Source organism: Dermacentor albipictus, chromosome 6 (genome assembly GCF_038994185.2).
Source record: "Dermacentor albipictus isolate Rhodes 1998 colony chromosome 6, USDA_Dalb.pri_finalv2, whole genome shotgun sequence".
Taxonomy (NCBI): Eukaryota; Metazoa; Arthropoda; class Arachnida; order Ixodida; family Ixodidae; genus Dermacentor; species Dermacentor albipictus.
Window position 1 is genome coordinate 82570091 of NC_091826.1, and position 16051 is coordinate 82586141.

The 16051-nt window shown below is 42.6% G+C and overlaps 2 protein-coding genes and 1 long non-coding RNA gene across 4 annotated transcripts in view; 1 reads left to right on the forward strand and 2 right to left on the reverse strand.

The window, feature by feature from the left end:
• The window catches only part of LOC139061250 (major facilitator superfamily domain-containing protein 4A-like), a 457040-nt gene that overhangs the window by 310455 nt on the left and 130534 nt on the right, over window positions 1–16051 (reverse strand). The gene's annotated exons all lie outside the window — the stretch shown is intronic.
• LOC139061248 (uncharacterized) overlaps window positions 1–16051 on the forward strand; it is a 185020-nt gene that overhangs the window by 136934 nt on the left and 32035 nt on the right. The gene's annotated exons all lie outside the window — the stretch shown is intronic.
• On the reverse strand, window positions 661–14629 carry LOC139061252 (uncharacterized). Its single transcript, XR_011515274.1, has 3 exons — window positions 14273–14629; window positions 13390–13501; window positions 661–1785 (listed from the first exon to the last, which is right to left on the reverse strand). It is a non-coding gene; the product is annotated as an uncharacterized lncRNA (long non-coding RNA).

Below are 16051 nucleotides of genomic sequence, written 5' to 3' on the forward strand. Positions count from 1 at the left end.
CCTACTGAGTCAATGAAGTACTCAGGGTATCCCCAAGCCATCAATTCCCACTGCACAAGTGAATTGTGTGCCATGTGGTCTTCTGCTGTTGTGCACACATTTTTCACCCAACGAAGCAGAGAGCAGACAACAGACCTCTTTTGCGAAGCAGGGTGCACCAATGTGTAGTTGAGGTAGCGCCCTGTGTGAGTTGGCTTCCTAAACACCTCGAATAACAGGTTCGGCCCTTCGCGTGGCACAAGGGTGTCCAAAAATGGCAGTTGACCTTCACATTAAACTTCTATGGTGAACCTAATTTTCCTTGCATATTGTTTAAGTGAGCCGTGAAGAGGTCGAGGTTTAACTCAAGGTTAATTCGTTTAATTGACATCTAAGGTCTTCTCCAGATATGTCGACTGTTTCAGTTTTGCAACAACAGAATGTTCACCTCTTCACGGCTCACTTAAACAGTAATGCAAGCAGCAATTAAGTTCACCATAGAATTGGAATCTTAAGGCCAACTGTCATTCTTGGACAGCCTCGTGCAACCTAAAGGGCCAAACCTGTTATTTGAGGTGTTTAGGAAGCTAACTCACACGAGGCGCTACCTCAACTACACACTGGTGCACCCTGCTTCGCAAATGAGGTCTGTTGTCTGCTCTCTCCTTTGTTGGGTGAAAAATGTGTGCACAACAGCAGAAGACCACATGGCAGACAATTCACTTGTGCACTGGGAATTGATGGCTTGTGGATACCCTGAGTTCTCCATTGACACAGTAGGGTGCCAGCTGGCTTGCGCAGTACCCACCCACCCTGGACTCCCGAAAGATGGGCTTCAATACCATATGTCCCCTGCATAAGCAAGGCCCTTGCATGCGTTGTGGTCATATGATGTAGAGGCTGTGCACATTCCAAAATTTAAACACGAGCTCGTGCATGTGAAAGACCGTACGGAAAAAAACAAGTTCCCAGGCGTAGTGTAGGGCCTTTGGTGTGCGAACTGTCAGTATGTCTACATCGAAGAAACCGGTAACTCCTACAAAAGACTTAAACAGCACAGGAATGATGTCCAGAAACGAAACTTTGCATCGAATGCCCTGGCCGAGCACTGCGCAACTACGTCACAATTAGCTAGGAAAAATATCGCTCGATTGTTAAGGAATGAAATCATTTTACGTGTCGTTATCTTGAATCTCTAATCATCCGTGTCCATGTATGCCAAGTACCTTAATCGTGTTTTGAGCTGCAGATAAGAATGCTACCTACTCTGCTGCTGGTTTCATTGTGAACAAGTCTCCCGTGGGAAGCCAAAACATAAATATATATTTTAAACCATTTTAGTTGCGTTTGCTTAGTCCTGTCATTTCGCATGGCCCCCACGACTTCAAATTAATGAGGTTTACTGCATGTACACATGTTTGCAATTACACGCTTACTTAATTTCTCTCAGCATGTCTGCTAGGCTACGGTCAGGGGCACCACATCTCGAAAGATATGCAACAAGTGCATCTGGAAAATTAATCATTTCACTGTTATACATGTATTGTTACAAACATAATACAAACAAATTTGAAACAATGTCGATGATACTGTCCACAGCTTCCAATTTATGGAGGCTCAATGCCGGCTTCTCAATGACATTGCGGTCGTTCAGAAGGCACCACCAAAGAGCCCCTGTGATGCTCCTATCCTGAGTGCCAGAACTCCCCACACCAGTTTCGCCAGTTCTTTGCAGAACACGGAGTCCTAGCCATGGCACTAGAGCAGGTGCCACTCCTCATCAATGTATACATTTCCTAGGTGTACCTGCAATAAAAGGGCAGATGCATGTTAAGACTGTTTACGTGTGGGAACGTGAAAGCATCTTTAGTGAACCAGATGGCTGCAATGTGACGTGCACAATATAACACACACAGTAGGCACACCTTAAAGGGACTGACAACCGATTTATAAGGACCTAGTTCTTGGCACAACACAAAGCTCACCCTCAGTAGCGTTTACATCTGCAACGGTTACTTCCAAAAGCACATGGATATTGTGGCATCACAGAAGTGTCCTTGTTTCACACCCCAGGTTCTATTCCCACCCAGTCTGCCAAAATTTCTCATTAAAGCAGCTAATTTGCTTTGTTTACAGGAACCTGAGAAATCTGACATCAAGCATTTTTTATGCATTTTTATTGTTTGTGCAATCGGCCATTGGTTTTATGTCAATAACTGCTGGCAGCAAGAAGTATGTCCAGTAGCATTAGTGTAGGGGCTCCACACAAAATTATATGGCTTACCTCTGTTTGAAAGCAATCCATAACCAGTTTCAGTGAGCCCAAGTTGACTTTCAGTTTTGTGAAGCGTAGAAAGTGGTACAGGTTGTACGGCATGGTGTTGCAGCACAAAGAACTGGAAAAAGAAAGGTTCTAAAGGACAGAAAAAAGGGAAAGACGGCGACACACTCAACTGTTTATTAGACACGAAACTTGCTACATATATATGCGCACACTCTCGACATCAGGGGAAGAAAAGAGCAAGTGTCAGGTCATCTTGTTTGCGTCAAACCCAACAATTTCTTTTTGCATCATATAACAAAACAGGTGTTTGACTAACACACGCTTGACCAGTTATACGAATGTGATATGCCTCTAGCAGTTCCTGCGCAGTTTTATCGCTACTCTTACCTAGGATTATCACCACAGAAAAACGTGGCTTACAGTACAGCAGCACGGTATACAATACGCAGAAAAAATGGGCGTTCATATGCGCTTTTAAGTTGTTTGCATGTTCCCTCATTTAGTCGTTCACACAACGGCCAGTCTGCCCGATGTAGGTTTTCCTGTAACTTAGCGGTATCTGGGAAACCACAACAGTGGAACACTTTTCCACGTAGCACTTTGCATGTTTGAATGTACGTCTGCACTGCACACTCTATGATTCGGGGACATAGGCAAGACAGCTTGTTCGAGGAAGAAAACAACAAGTACCTCACACCTGTTCACCGCCTTGAGGCTGTGGCTCACCCTGTGGTAATAAGGTGCCACCTGAGCCTTTCTTTGGGAATCGTGCTTACTTCCCTCACTCCCCTTCAGATTATTGTTACATCTGAGTTGCTGCAGCGAGGTTTCTGCCACTAGGTGACGACCGAATGAGGAAATATGGAATTTTAAAAGCTGCTGGACATGATGCTTGAAACTAGACAAAAAAGCTATGTGGAAAAGTGGTCCACTGCTGTGGTTTACCAGACACCGCTAAGTTATGGGAAAACCTGTGTCGGGCAGATTGGCCATTGTGTGAATGAGGGAACAAAAACAATTTAGAAAAGGGTATGACCACCCATCTCTCTGCACATTGCAAATCGTGCTCCTGTAAGCCACGTTTTTCTGAGGTGAGAATCCCAGGTAAGAGTAGAGATAAAACCGCGTGGGAACTACTTGAGGCATATCACATTCGGATCAGTAGTCAAGCATGTGTTAGTCAAACATATGTTTTTATATGATGTGGAAATGAAAATGTTGGGTTTCACACGAACAACATGACCTGTCACTTGCTCTTTTTGCTGCTCCTGATGTCAAGAGTGTGCGCAATATATATGTAGCAAGTTTTGTGCCTAATAAACAGTTGTGAGTGTAGTGCCATCTTTCTTTCCCTTCTTTCTGTCCTTTCGTATCTTTCCTTTTGCAGTTTGTTGCACTACAACAGCATGGCATTTAGCAAAGACCAACTCGCTCAAGAGAAAGTTACTGTGGTGTTGTACGGTTTGTACCATCCAATCAGAAGAGCTCTCTTAGTATCCGCCTCTGATCACCCTCTAAGCAATTAGTGATAGCCAAAATACAGCTTGTATCTCTACAACTCTTTGCTTGTGCTGTTAGGCTATCATTACATAAACTATAAATGCAGAAGTACATATTAGCATGCTTTATGAAAAGCCAGAGTAGTACTATACTGACTGGATGTGACATAAATGGTAAGAATGTTCTGGCTGGAAACATTTTGAGTTTATCAACACTGACTGACGAGTAACTGAGAAAGTTGGTGCATGTTCATGTTTAACTTCTGCGTACAACACAAGGAACAGAAGAGAGACCACAGGGCACAAAAGCTACCAATTCAATGTTTAAGTGTTCATTTTATGGGAAGGAATACAGAAAATATTTACACTGCATGTGCACTTGTACTGCACAAACGTTCTTTTAGAATGAGGACAAATGTTGCATAACAAATAGAATTAGAAAGCACGGAGTGATTGCTATTCTGTGTCATTTAGAGAGTGTTCCTCTTTTTCACGCAATCATAATGAGAGCGGACTGACACGTCCCAGTATTTAAGTGATATTCCTTACTGTTATTGTTGGCCATTCAGTTACCAGAGGTGAACAAGACAGATGAACAATCTAAATCTGATGCATAGCATCAGTAATGTCAATACATTGTCATGTGGTGCTCTCCTGGGTGCATGTTGAGGCACCAGCCAGTCTGCCCAATGTACATTTGACCAAATATACAGATGATCAAAGGAATAGACTACACTACTGCTAACGAACACAAGACAAATTTGGTGGTATCTTTTAACTAAGCAAGCCTCCCTATCCCTAGCCTGGGTGCCTTTCTCAATTCGCTTGTAGATTGCTTGCTAGGGATACACATTTGTACACACATACATACGTATACACATGTACAACAGTACACAAGTGAATTGAGAAAGGCGAGCAGGCGAACGAGGTTTCCTTCGTTAAAGCAAGTTTGTCTAGTGTGTGCGAGAGGCAGCGTACTGTATTCCTTTCACATGTGGTCAAATGTACACAGGGCAGACTGGCCATAGCTAAATGTGCCAAATGTGTGCCAAAACAATCACCAGTATGCTTGTCCAACTAGGCCGTGCATTGCCGCGATAGGGCCTCAGGCTAAATTAAGATTGTTCATCTGTTTCCACCCACGGCGAAGAATTGACAAGAGAAATCAGTGAGGCGTGCCACATAAATAAAACGTGTGAGCCAGCCCTCATTGCCAACGCAAAAAAAGCGTCCTTTCTAGATGACAAGGAATAGAAATTATTCTGCACATATTTACTTTTCTTTTTATGCAAATACTGTTTATCGTGGTTTAATTCCTTTATATCACAACTTACATCTTCCCTCTGAAAGAACTTGTGCACAATATAAGCACATATCCAGTGATATTGTTATTTTTAATCCTTCCATGAAACTAAAGAGACAGTTGTTAGCAGCAGTCATGTTGTTTGGTCTCCCTTTCCTCCCTGTGCAAATTCTGTCCTGAAAAGTTACATGAACTGAACGGTAAACTCATAAGGACACTACAAATTTCAACTAGTGAACACAGCTGGTTCTCAGAAAATGCACGAATACGGTGATAGGTATGTGTTGGCATAGTGGAGCACGCTAACTTTGACACTACTGCAATACTTCAGCTGTCACACGACTACAGTGCTTAAGAGACCACAGAAGTGTAAGTGCACAACAAAAAAAGCAGGTGCATCAACCATAAATTTGACTTCAGCAAACACAACATAGGCTGCTTCGTGTGGCTAAAACACTAGCTAATATGTAGAAAGTATATGTATGCACAGGTATACTTAGCTATACATACTCACCCATCCAACTTAAAAACTTATTATGAGTTGCTGTGCATATGATGCTTGCTCTAGACACTGGTGGTTACAACAAAGATACGTTTAGAATGAGATAAAATGCTTTCATCTGCCCAGTAATCGAAGTTTTACGGATAGCATTATAATTTAAACTTGCTGGTTGAAGATATTCTGACCTCAACAGCACCAAGCAGATTGAATAGAAGAATGCCCACTGTGCTGACCAAATACATAGTGTGAAACAGAACACATGAAAAGGGACCCAAAGTATTAGAAATTATTCATGACAGCTGTTGAATTAGGGCTTGTTGGTTGATTATCACTATTAAAATTACATAAGTGCCAATCGTAATGTTCTATGTGGTGGAGTTGAAATTCAATTCATCTTATTAGCAACAACGAGCAAATGCTACAGCAAAAGCAACGAGACAATTGAGCACTATGTACGAAATAGTGTTCTTTAATGATTGAGCATCAATACACGGATCTATCAGCTAACTATGTGATCTATACTGTGTTTACTTAAGGTGAAATATAATGTAACTGGACATAGACTCTTAACTGCTACAATGCCTATTTGCATGAATGGGCATAGCTTGCCAAAATTTTTTTTAATGGGAGAGAAAAAAATCAAGCTTACTAGAAAACACCTCAGTACAGCAGTAACGTCATCAATACTTCCTTTTGGGAGAGTTGGTTCATCTCGAAACATATGGGTAACAGCACAAACAGACCACAAGAAGGCAGACACGTACACACAGTGCTGACTAACAACTGATTTTATTGGCAAGGATAGCACACCTTGCGTGTCTCAGCACACCTTGTGGGTGTCTCACATAACTTGAGCCAAGAATTTTTTTTTTAATGAAAGGCACGTTGGAAGTGAACTGAACCGAATGCATACTATTCGCAATAGCCTATAGCAACTCCTACAATCCTTTGTTTTCCCCATAACTCACCAATTAATTAAATTTAATTACCCAACTCTTTAATTATTGGCTGAGGACCCCAAGTATGGCACACAGATTTGTAGAGCCCGTTCAGAAACCACCAATTGAGTTGTTTGCTTTACGATATGTCTCACATAGTCATTTCTTCTGAGTTGCAAAGAAAGCCCGCAAAATATGAAACAAGGCACGTGACAGAGTGCTTGCGCAGTGGTATTGTGCTCCTCTCAAGCGTGCCTTCGGTGAACAAGGTCGGCTCCCGTCGGATGATGGCGAAAATGCATGCTGCAGGCGGAGCAGTGCCAATGAGATAAAGAATGCCCTGCCACTTTCTCGTCACCAGTCACGATGCAGCCAACCTTGTTCACCGAACACACGCTTGAGAGCAGCACAATACCATTATGCTCCATCACGTGGCCTTCTTCATATTTCATGGGCTTTCTTTGCAACCCGGAAAAAAAGGACTACATGAGACATTTAGTAAAGGAAAGAATTCGATCGGTGGTTTCTGAAGGTGCTCTACAAATCTACAAATCTGCGTACCATACTTGGGGTCCTCAGCCAATAACTAAATGTTCTGTAATTAAACTTATTTAATTAGCAAGTTATGGGGAAAACAAAAAAATTGTCTGAGTTACTATGGGCTATTGTGAATAGTATGGGTTTCGTTCAATTCCCTTCACACGCGCCTTTCATTTTTAAATGCTTGGCTCACGTTATGTGGGACACCCTGTATATGCCAGAGTGAAGCAAGGGAAATGAAAGGGAAAATCATGTCGAGGGTGACAGCGTGCCAAGTTCACAAGCGCAATGAAGCCAACCAAACACAACAAAACGCAAACAATTATTTTCCTTTTCCTTTGCAATCTGAAGCCCCAATAGCCACACCCAGAAGATCAGATTCAGCATCAAAGAGAGCAAAGTGAGGGGTGCTAAAACAGTTGCTACCGAATTTTCTAATGTGCAAGGCTTTTAAACTGATGCGCGTAGTCTTGTCACTGCTCTTTCCTAGAATCGTCGTGACTTTCAACTAGGCCACACAATCCGTATACTTGCTAACGTGTGCAACTAAATGTGCATATTTCTCATCTAGTGCTTTTTTTTTCAGTTTTTGTGGGTGTTCCCCTGAACGGTCATTGATACAGCGAGCAATTTCACGGACAGAAAACATCCCACATGACATGGGGATGCAATACACCACTCCAGTGGAACATTTTACTAACGGCGGTAGGTGGTTCTTCTGGCATTACATATACATTGACACAACTTTCCCAGCTTATTTCGGGCATAGAAACAAATTGGCACACCGTGCCTACTTGCCACCTTAAGATTGTGGGAAAGATTATGGATGTAAGGGACCACCTCTGCCTTAGGTGCCTTCAGTTGATCCTCAACCATTGTACTTCCACATCCACACTTGAACTTTTCAAGAAGGACTTTTGAAATGGCAGTCAAGACCGAGATGGGGAACCCTGCAGCTAAAAGACGGCTTACCTGATTATGAAAACTGAGCTTAATCTGATGTGGGCACGATTTTTGGAGAGCCTATTTTTTACGCAACGCCTGTATACTTCTCGTAATTGTCTTGGAGAGTGCCGAGTGAAAGGGCAGCAATTCCTTAGCCCGTGGGTTGGAGGCCCAGCCAACATGTCCATCACTGAACGTGATCTTTAGGTATAAAACCTAAAATTGAAAGGTCCGGGAGTTCAAGGATGAAAGGCAACTCACGTCCATGTTTGCTAAATATAGATAACACTTTGCCTACTGTAGAGGGGTAGGTGAAGGTGGGCTGCTGTTTATAAAAGCACCAAATAAGTGTCAACATGCCTAAAAATTTTTAAAACTGGCCCCCCATTAAACTCTTGTTCCAGTGTGTTGTCCACCTTGACCTGAAAAATTTCACAAAGAATAGGGGCTACGCAAGACCCTATGCAGATGCCATCGCACTGCAAAAACAGCTGCTTGTCAAATACAATAAAAGCCGAGTTCAAATAAAACTGCAATAAAGATAGAAAATTATGAACGGCCAAACCAACGGTGTTCTGGAAGGATACGTCGCCGTTATCTTCCATGCACTTTTTGTCACATGCTAGCAGTTGATTCTGTGGAACAGAATAAAACAACTCCTGCACGTCTTCCGAAAAACCGAAACCAACATGATCATTTCCCTCTAAAAACTGTACTACTGCGACTGATTTTTTTAAAAGTAATGGGTCGTTTAAAGCTAGCGCCTTGAACTTCTTTAGCAAAAACTGGCTAACACACTTCTGCCACGACCCTGTTCACTAACAATAGTGTTAAACGGAACTTTCGGCGTATGTGTCTTGGCTCTGAAAACCCCCCTCAAACTGTTCCCTCTGCTGTTAGATATGTCCCTGGCAAACTTTCCAAGGCATAATTGCTTACAAAACTCAACGTACTTAATTTTTCCTCGCACTTCACTTTTCTCTCCAGGGACACAGTTCTTATTAGCCGCTACCAAAAAATTTTTCATTGCAAATTCCCTTGGATAACGTATGTGATTCCGTCTGGTCCTGGTGCCGACGTTACCCATCTTGGCATCGAATCATGACGTCTTCTTCTATCTTATAATATGATGTGGGAGACAGGAAATGTTCCAGATTCTTGGAAATGCAGTCGCGTTGTAGGCCTGCTTAAACCGGGGAAATACTCTAACGAGCTCTCCTCCTACAGACCGATCGCCTTAGCCAGTTGCGTCTTAGCCAATGTCAGCGTCATGGGGGACGTCCATATACCAGAGAAGATTATGCAACATCTGCAGAAAGGATCCAAATTTGGGCTCCAAGCTGATTTCCTGCGCATGATATCACTGCAATGAATCGAAAAGTGGCCACTCAGGAAAAGATGATAATCGGGACAGCTGCCTTCTTGAAGGTACTGACTGCCTGCGAAAGTTTGCTCCAAAAACCCCGGACTAGTACCGTACTAGATTCTTGAATGACATCTTTCTTTAAGGGTAACAACCTGATGCTTATGCAAGCTGACAAATGGTGGGTTCATTGTTTTACCCAAGGGAATTTACAATGAAAAAGGTTTGGTAGCGGCTAATAAGAACTTTGACCCCGGAGAGAAAAGTGAAGTGCAAGTAAAAACCAAGTTCGTTGAGTTTTGTAAGCAAGTAGACCTCAAAAAGTTTGCCAGGGACATATCTAACAGCAGAGGGAACAGTTTGAGGGGGTTTTTCACAGCCAAGACACGCAAGCCCGAAGTTCCGTTTAGCACTATTGTTAGTGAAGAGGGATCGTGGCAGAAGTGTGTTTGCCAGTTTTTGCTAAGAAGCTCAAGACGCTAGCTTTGAACGACCCATTTCTTCTAAAGCAATCAGTCACAGTAGTAGATTTTAGAGGGAAATGATCATGTAGGTTTCGGTTTTTCAGCAGACGTGCAGGACTTGTTTCATTCAGTTCCGCAGGATCAACTGCTAGCGTGTGTCAAAGACTGCATTGAAAACGGCGACGTATCCTTCCAGAACACTGTCGGTTTGTCTGTTCATAACTTTCTATCATTATTGCAGTTTCATTTGAACTCTACTTCTATTGTGGTAATAGTTCTGCAGAAACCCGCAAGGTGGAGATAAGTAATTAATTATAGGAAAATTAGAAATTAGACATCCACCCAATCAGTAGGGTAGCAGATGTCAATTGTAGCAATTAATTGTTACGATTGACATCTGCTACCCTACTGCCTGCTAGCCATCGGGTTAGCTCAGCTGGTAGAGTGGCTGCCCTGGAAAAGCAGTGGTCCTGGGTTCGAGTCCCGGACTAGGACGAATTTTTCTTCAACTGCGAGGCTTTTCTTTAAGGAACCCGCATGGGTTTCCTTTGTAGCAATTGCTACGATTTGGTGGATACCTCATTTTCCCTAAATTAACTACATTTATTGTATTTGACGAGTAGTCATTTCTGCAGCGCGATGGCATCTGCATAGGCTTGTGCGTAGCCCCTATTCTTCCTGACATTTTTCTCGCCAAGGTGGAAAATGCACTGGAACAGATGTTTAATGGATGCCGGTTTTAAAGTTTTTTAGGTATATTGAGAATGTTTTAGTGCTTTTAAAGAAGCAGCCTACCTTCCCCTACCCCTCTACATTAGGCAAAATATTTTCTATTTTTAGCAAACATGGACATTGGTTGCGTTTCACCCATGAACTCCCGTACCTTTCAAGTTTACAGTTTTTAGACCTAGAAATCAAGTTCTGTGATGGACATGTTTGCTGGGGCTACTACCGACGAGCTAAGAAGGAGTTGCTGCCCTTTGACTCGGCACACTCCTAGACAATTAAGAGAGGTATAGCGGTATTGTGTATGGCATCAGCTCTCCAAAAATTGTGCCCACATCAGATTAAGACCACGTTTAATAATCAGGCAAGCCGCCTTTGGCTGCAGGATCCCCGTCTTGGTCTTGACTGCTGTTTCTGAAATCCTACTTCCAAAATTCAAGTGAGGATCAGGAAGTACAATGGCTGAGGATCAATGGAAGGCACGTAAGACAGAGGTGGTCCCTTACATCCATAAATTTTCCCACAATCTTAAGAGGGTGGCAAGTAGGCACGGTGTGCCAATTTGTTTCTCTGCCCCAATTGAGCTGGGAAAGTTGTGGCCACATATCTGTGACGCCAGAAAAAGTGGATGCCAGAAGAACCACCAACCGCCGTTAGTAAAATGTCCACTGGAGTGGTGTATTGCATCCCCACGTCATGTGGGATGGTTTACGTCGGCGAAACTGGTCACTGTGTCAATGACCGTTTAGGGGAACACGCTCAAAAAGTGAAAAAAAGAAACAACCAGATGATAAATATGCACATTTAGTTGCGAACGTTGGCAAGTATACGGACTGGGTGGCCTGGTTGAAAGAGACGATTCTAGGAAAGGGCAGTGACAAGACCGCACTCATCAGTTTAGAAGCCTACCACATTAGAAAATTTGGTAGCAGGTGCTTTAGCACCCCTTCTCTTGCTCTCTTTGATGCTGAATTTGACCTTCTGCATGTGGCTACTGGGGGGGGGGGGGCTTCAGACGGCAAAGAAAAATAATTGTTTGCATATTGTCGCGCTTGGTTGGCTGTATTGTGCTTGCGTGGTTAGCACGCTATCACCCTTGACATGTTTTCCCCTTCATTTCCTTTGCTTCACTGGCATATATAAGGTTGCTATCCTTGCCAATAAAACCAGTTGTTTGCCAGCACTGTGTGTATGTGTCCCCTTTCTTGTGATCATGTTTGTGCTGTTACCCATATGTTAGAGCAGTAACTGCAGCACAGTGAATAATGATCATTTCAAAAAGTTCAGGCTCATCAAATGTGTATTTGCGAGTGGCAGTTATTCTGGGGACAAGAGATAAATAATTGCAAATATGAATGTTAAACAATGGTAAGCACGCCATGTGCTTAGACATGCAACATAGTTGGCCCACTACACTTTGAATTCTTATGTGCACAGAAACTGCACAAGCGTGTAGAATAAACAGAAAAGAAGATGGAAATAAAGGCTGCAGCATAGGAAACAGTTTCAAAACAATAAAGCCAAAATATAGAGTGAGAAATACACCGTGTACTAAGCAAAAATAATAACTTTTAGGCTTTTAGTGCACAAAAAGGGACGAGAGACAGAGGTACGACACGGACACAGCGCTAACTTCCAGCAATTGTTTTATTCTACAAAGCGGTACACATATGCACTGGTTTCTAATCAAATGAGACAGCAACGAGACATGTGTAATGAAAGTTAAGATGATATCGAAGATGAAAAAGCGACCATACATAGCCAAAAAAATTTTGTAATTGCAAGATTAGAATGCCATCTCCATCAAGCCACCCTCTGTGATACGTTCAAAAAATCTAATTCTTTTTTTGAAAGATCGAATGAAGGTGCGCTAACACGAGCATTCCCCAAACTAGCGATCTTCGCTGCTTCAATAATCTGTGTTAGCATGCCCCTTCAATCGATCTTTCAAAAAAAGAATTAGATTTTTTGAACGTGTCACAGAGGGTGGCTTGATGGAGATGGCATTCTAATCTTGCAATTACAAAATTTTTTTGGCTATGCATGGTCGCTTTTTCATCTTCGATATCATCTTAACTTTCCATTACACGTCTCGTTGCTGTCTCATCTGATTAGAAACCAGTACATATGCGCATGCGTACGCTGTTGCCTGTTACCTATATGTATGTGTACCACTTCGCAGAATAAAACAATTGCTGGAAGTTAGCGCTGTGTCCGCATCGTACCTCTGTCTCTCACCCCTTTTTGTGTGCCAAAAACCTAAAAGTTATGGAATACCCACATGCCCAAACCTACGCTCTTTCAAAAATTATAAAGGGAAAATCAGACAGAATTTGTCAGCTGTTGACAAATTTGACTTCGCCCTACCATTTGCTAGTTGCCTGGTTAGTTTAGATGGTAGAGCGGCTGCCCCGAAAAGGCAGTGGTCCCAGGTTCAAGTCCCGGACCATGACGAATTTTTCTTGAACTTCGAGGCTTCTCTTTTGAGGAACCCGTACAGGTTTCCTTTGCAACAGTTGCAACGAATAGGTGGATGTTTGATCTTCCCTTTATTAAGTACTTCTCTCCACCTTGCGGGTTTCCGCAAGAACTATTCTGTCAAACAAAAATGAAATTTAAATTGCATCCAAGCAATTGATGCAAGAAAAAATACTTAATAACAGGACATGTTAGATCTAGTTTTATATAGAAAACAATATGTGCATAACAGCTATGAAAACAAATAAGCAGCAAGTTGCAAAAATACTTAGCCTACTTAGTAAGCTGTGTTGAGTAATATGTTGATAAACTTATCCACGAATGATACCGAGGTCCTACTCTTTGGAACACATACACATCATACATACCTGAACCAAGCAATCAGATTACACACTGCGCTATGGCAGTCATCCAAGATTTCCCTGCATTTCTGCTGGCTCCTCCATTATGTGGACACTGGTGTGGGTTACGGCCTCGCCACTACAAAATCAGTTCGGAAAGTTCGCAGTTAATTTATAGCAGTGGCACATTAACGCTGTCACAGTGTGAACGCATGCAAGGAGCATCTAAAAATAGTCACGAAAATAATGTTTGCAATAATGAAGGGTGGCAACAGAGGGACCCCTTCATCACCGTAAAATTTTTCACACACACACAGCAGCAACACATTACAAAGAAATCTTTGTTTACATACCAATTCAATTTTTTCATGACTTAGTTTAAGCAACTGTCTCGTGTCATGTTTAGTTACGCATAAGTTATGTCAACACATCTTGTCTTAAAAATTTTTAGTAAGCTGTACCAGTTGCAAGCTTTGACTGCTTACGTTTTTTTTTTCTTTCTAAAACTGCTCGTAAATTCAGGACCGCGTAAGCAGAGATTATTTACAACGTAGAAGCATTTATACGCGAGGAAACGTCATTGCAGTTAGAATCTATCAAGATGCAGATGAGCGTTGTTATGCAATTTAAGCAGAAAAGCGGGAGCTCACGCACAGGCGCACATAATTAACACGATTATTTCCGAACGTAATATTTCTCAACGGAAGAAAACGCTTATAATCATTTTCAATTTCGCATTAAGACAATAAACTTGCCTAGCTAAATTCTGACAACCAGCGCTCAGCAAGCATCAGCACGGGTTCCACTGTTGCCGTGGCAGTTCTATTGATTCTATTTTACGCTCGTGCACTCTGTGCACACACGAGAAGCACGCACAATACACGTGTAGTTAGCAAGCACGATTACTTACCTTTTGAATGGTACGACGCGGTCGAAAAGCGCTCTCCAAGTTGCTGGTGCTGCGTCGACAACCAGCCTACACGCCGTGACGTAGTGGACGAGCTGAGGCACGCTAATAATACACATTATTTCTTTGCGACATCCAGCGAACTTCCCACAACCAGACACAAAAGAGAACGCACTCCAGGGCATGAAAATCGTTGGTCCCCATTTGCCTGGCACGCCACGCATATGGTGAGTTTTCAGAGAGACACAAGCTATCTTCTGGCACTTCTGTGTTCGCGAACCAAGTCACATTTCGTTACACCAAACACAAAACCACACGATTAGACAAACACATCACAACGGCTCCCGCAACCGACCGGCGACCGGCAGTTGCGAAATAGAGAGCAATGTAGACGAATGAATGCTATGAGCGTCTCCTTTGAAACAGGGTGGTGGGTTGCGCCACCAACCGATCGCATGGGGCGAGCGTCATTTGTATACCTGTGCGGTTGTGTGGCCCCCGTGATGCATTAATAATAACCAGTACGCACTCATTTTGTGCCGTATTGCGCCCAACTACGTATAGTTGCGAAAGAAAAAACATTGAAGCGTCTATATTGCCCGCTATACTTCACTGTAGAAAAAAATTTTATGGCGTATTTTCGATTTTGAACAACTGCCATGTGCAGCCAGCAAAAGTATGGCCTCCGAGATCTGCACTTCAAGTCAGCTGTATTGAAGTTTTTTCATGACGTTATGAGCTCCTGCCCGTGCTACGTGCGTTGTCACTTCGTTTTAAATAACTTTCTGCTGTCGTCAACATCAACTGTAGCCTCAGGAATTGTTGACACGGTATCAGATGTACGCTTGGGCAGCGTGCGATGTTTCCGTGCGTGTTGTAACTGTTTCTGTCGGAAAGCATCAAATCTAGCAGGGTTCATCACTCGTCTAGCGCAGGTTACGCCGGTGTCGTCCGCATTTGCTTTCATGCCGGTGTGTTCAATGTGCGCGGGTTGCGCGCCTGTCGCCCGTGCCTTCTGTGTTTATCGTGCGACTCACGAACATTCCTCAGAAAAAAAACACATATCTCTGCAGCGTACATGTGTCCTACGTGGTGTGTGCTAGAAATGTGCGGTGGTGTACGATGTTTTTGCAGCCAAGTGGCTGCAGTGCGTTCCAGCGAATAAACGCGATTACGTAGTGTTTCCTCGTTATCTTTGTGATTTACCTGCATCTGCGATAGAACCCACGAGCCGTTTGCATGACCTTGCATTGTGATTGTGGAATTTTGTATTTTGTTTGCCTTCTTCAATGAGTGGCCTTTTATAGACGTTCTTGCTTGATAATAAAAAAAAAGAAATATCTGTAATGGGGCTGAAATAATCCGGCTTTTTATTCCTTGAAAATTGGCGTGAGTGGTAATTTTACAAGATAATAGCAATCCAGCTCTGGACATCGAGCTGTAAAGCAAAATATTTAAACTTGTTACAGTATGTGAATCCTGCTATGATGTGTCAATATCTCTAGCATGTTCTCAGTGCTGAGGGCTGTGCACTATGTTAAAGGCAGATGTAATTGTCTACTCATCTGAAGTAGTATATATGATTTCTTCATATCATTTGTTCCAACTACAAAAATTTTATGGGTGCACTGTTCACTTCTAGAGTTAAAAAGACACCATGAGATATTACTCAACAGTATGCGTTACAATCTTTCTACATGAATTCAGGAGTATTATATGTTGTGCTGTGCATAGTTACTTTGTACGTACAAAGTATTTATATGAATACACAAAATCTGATTC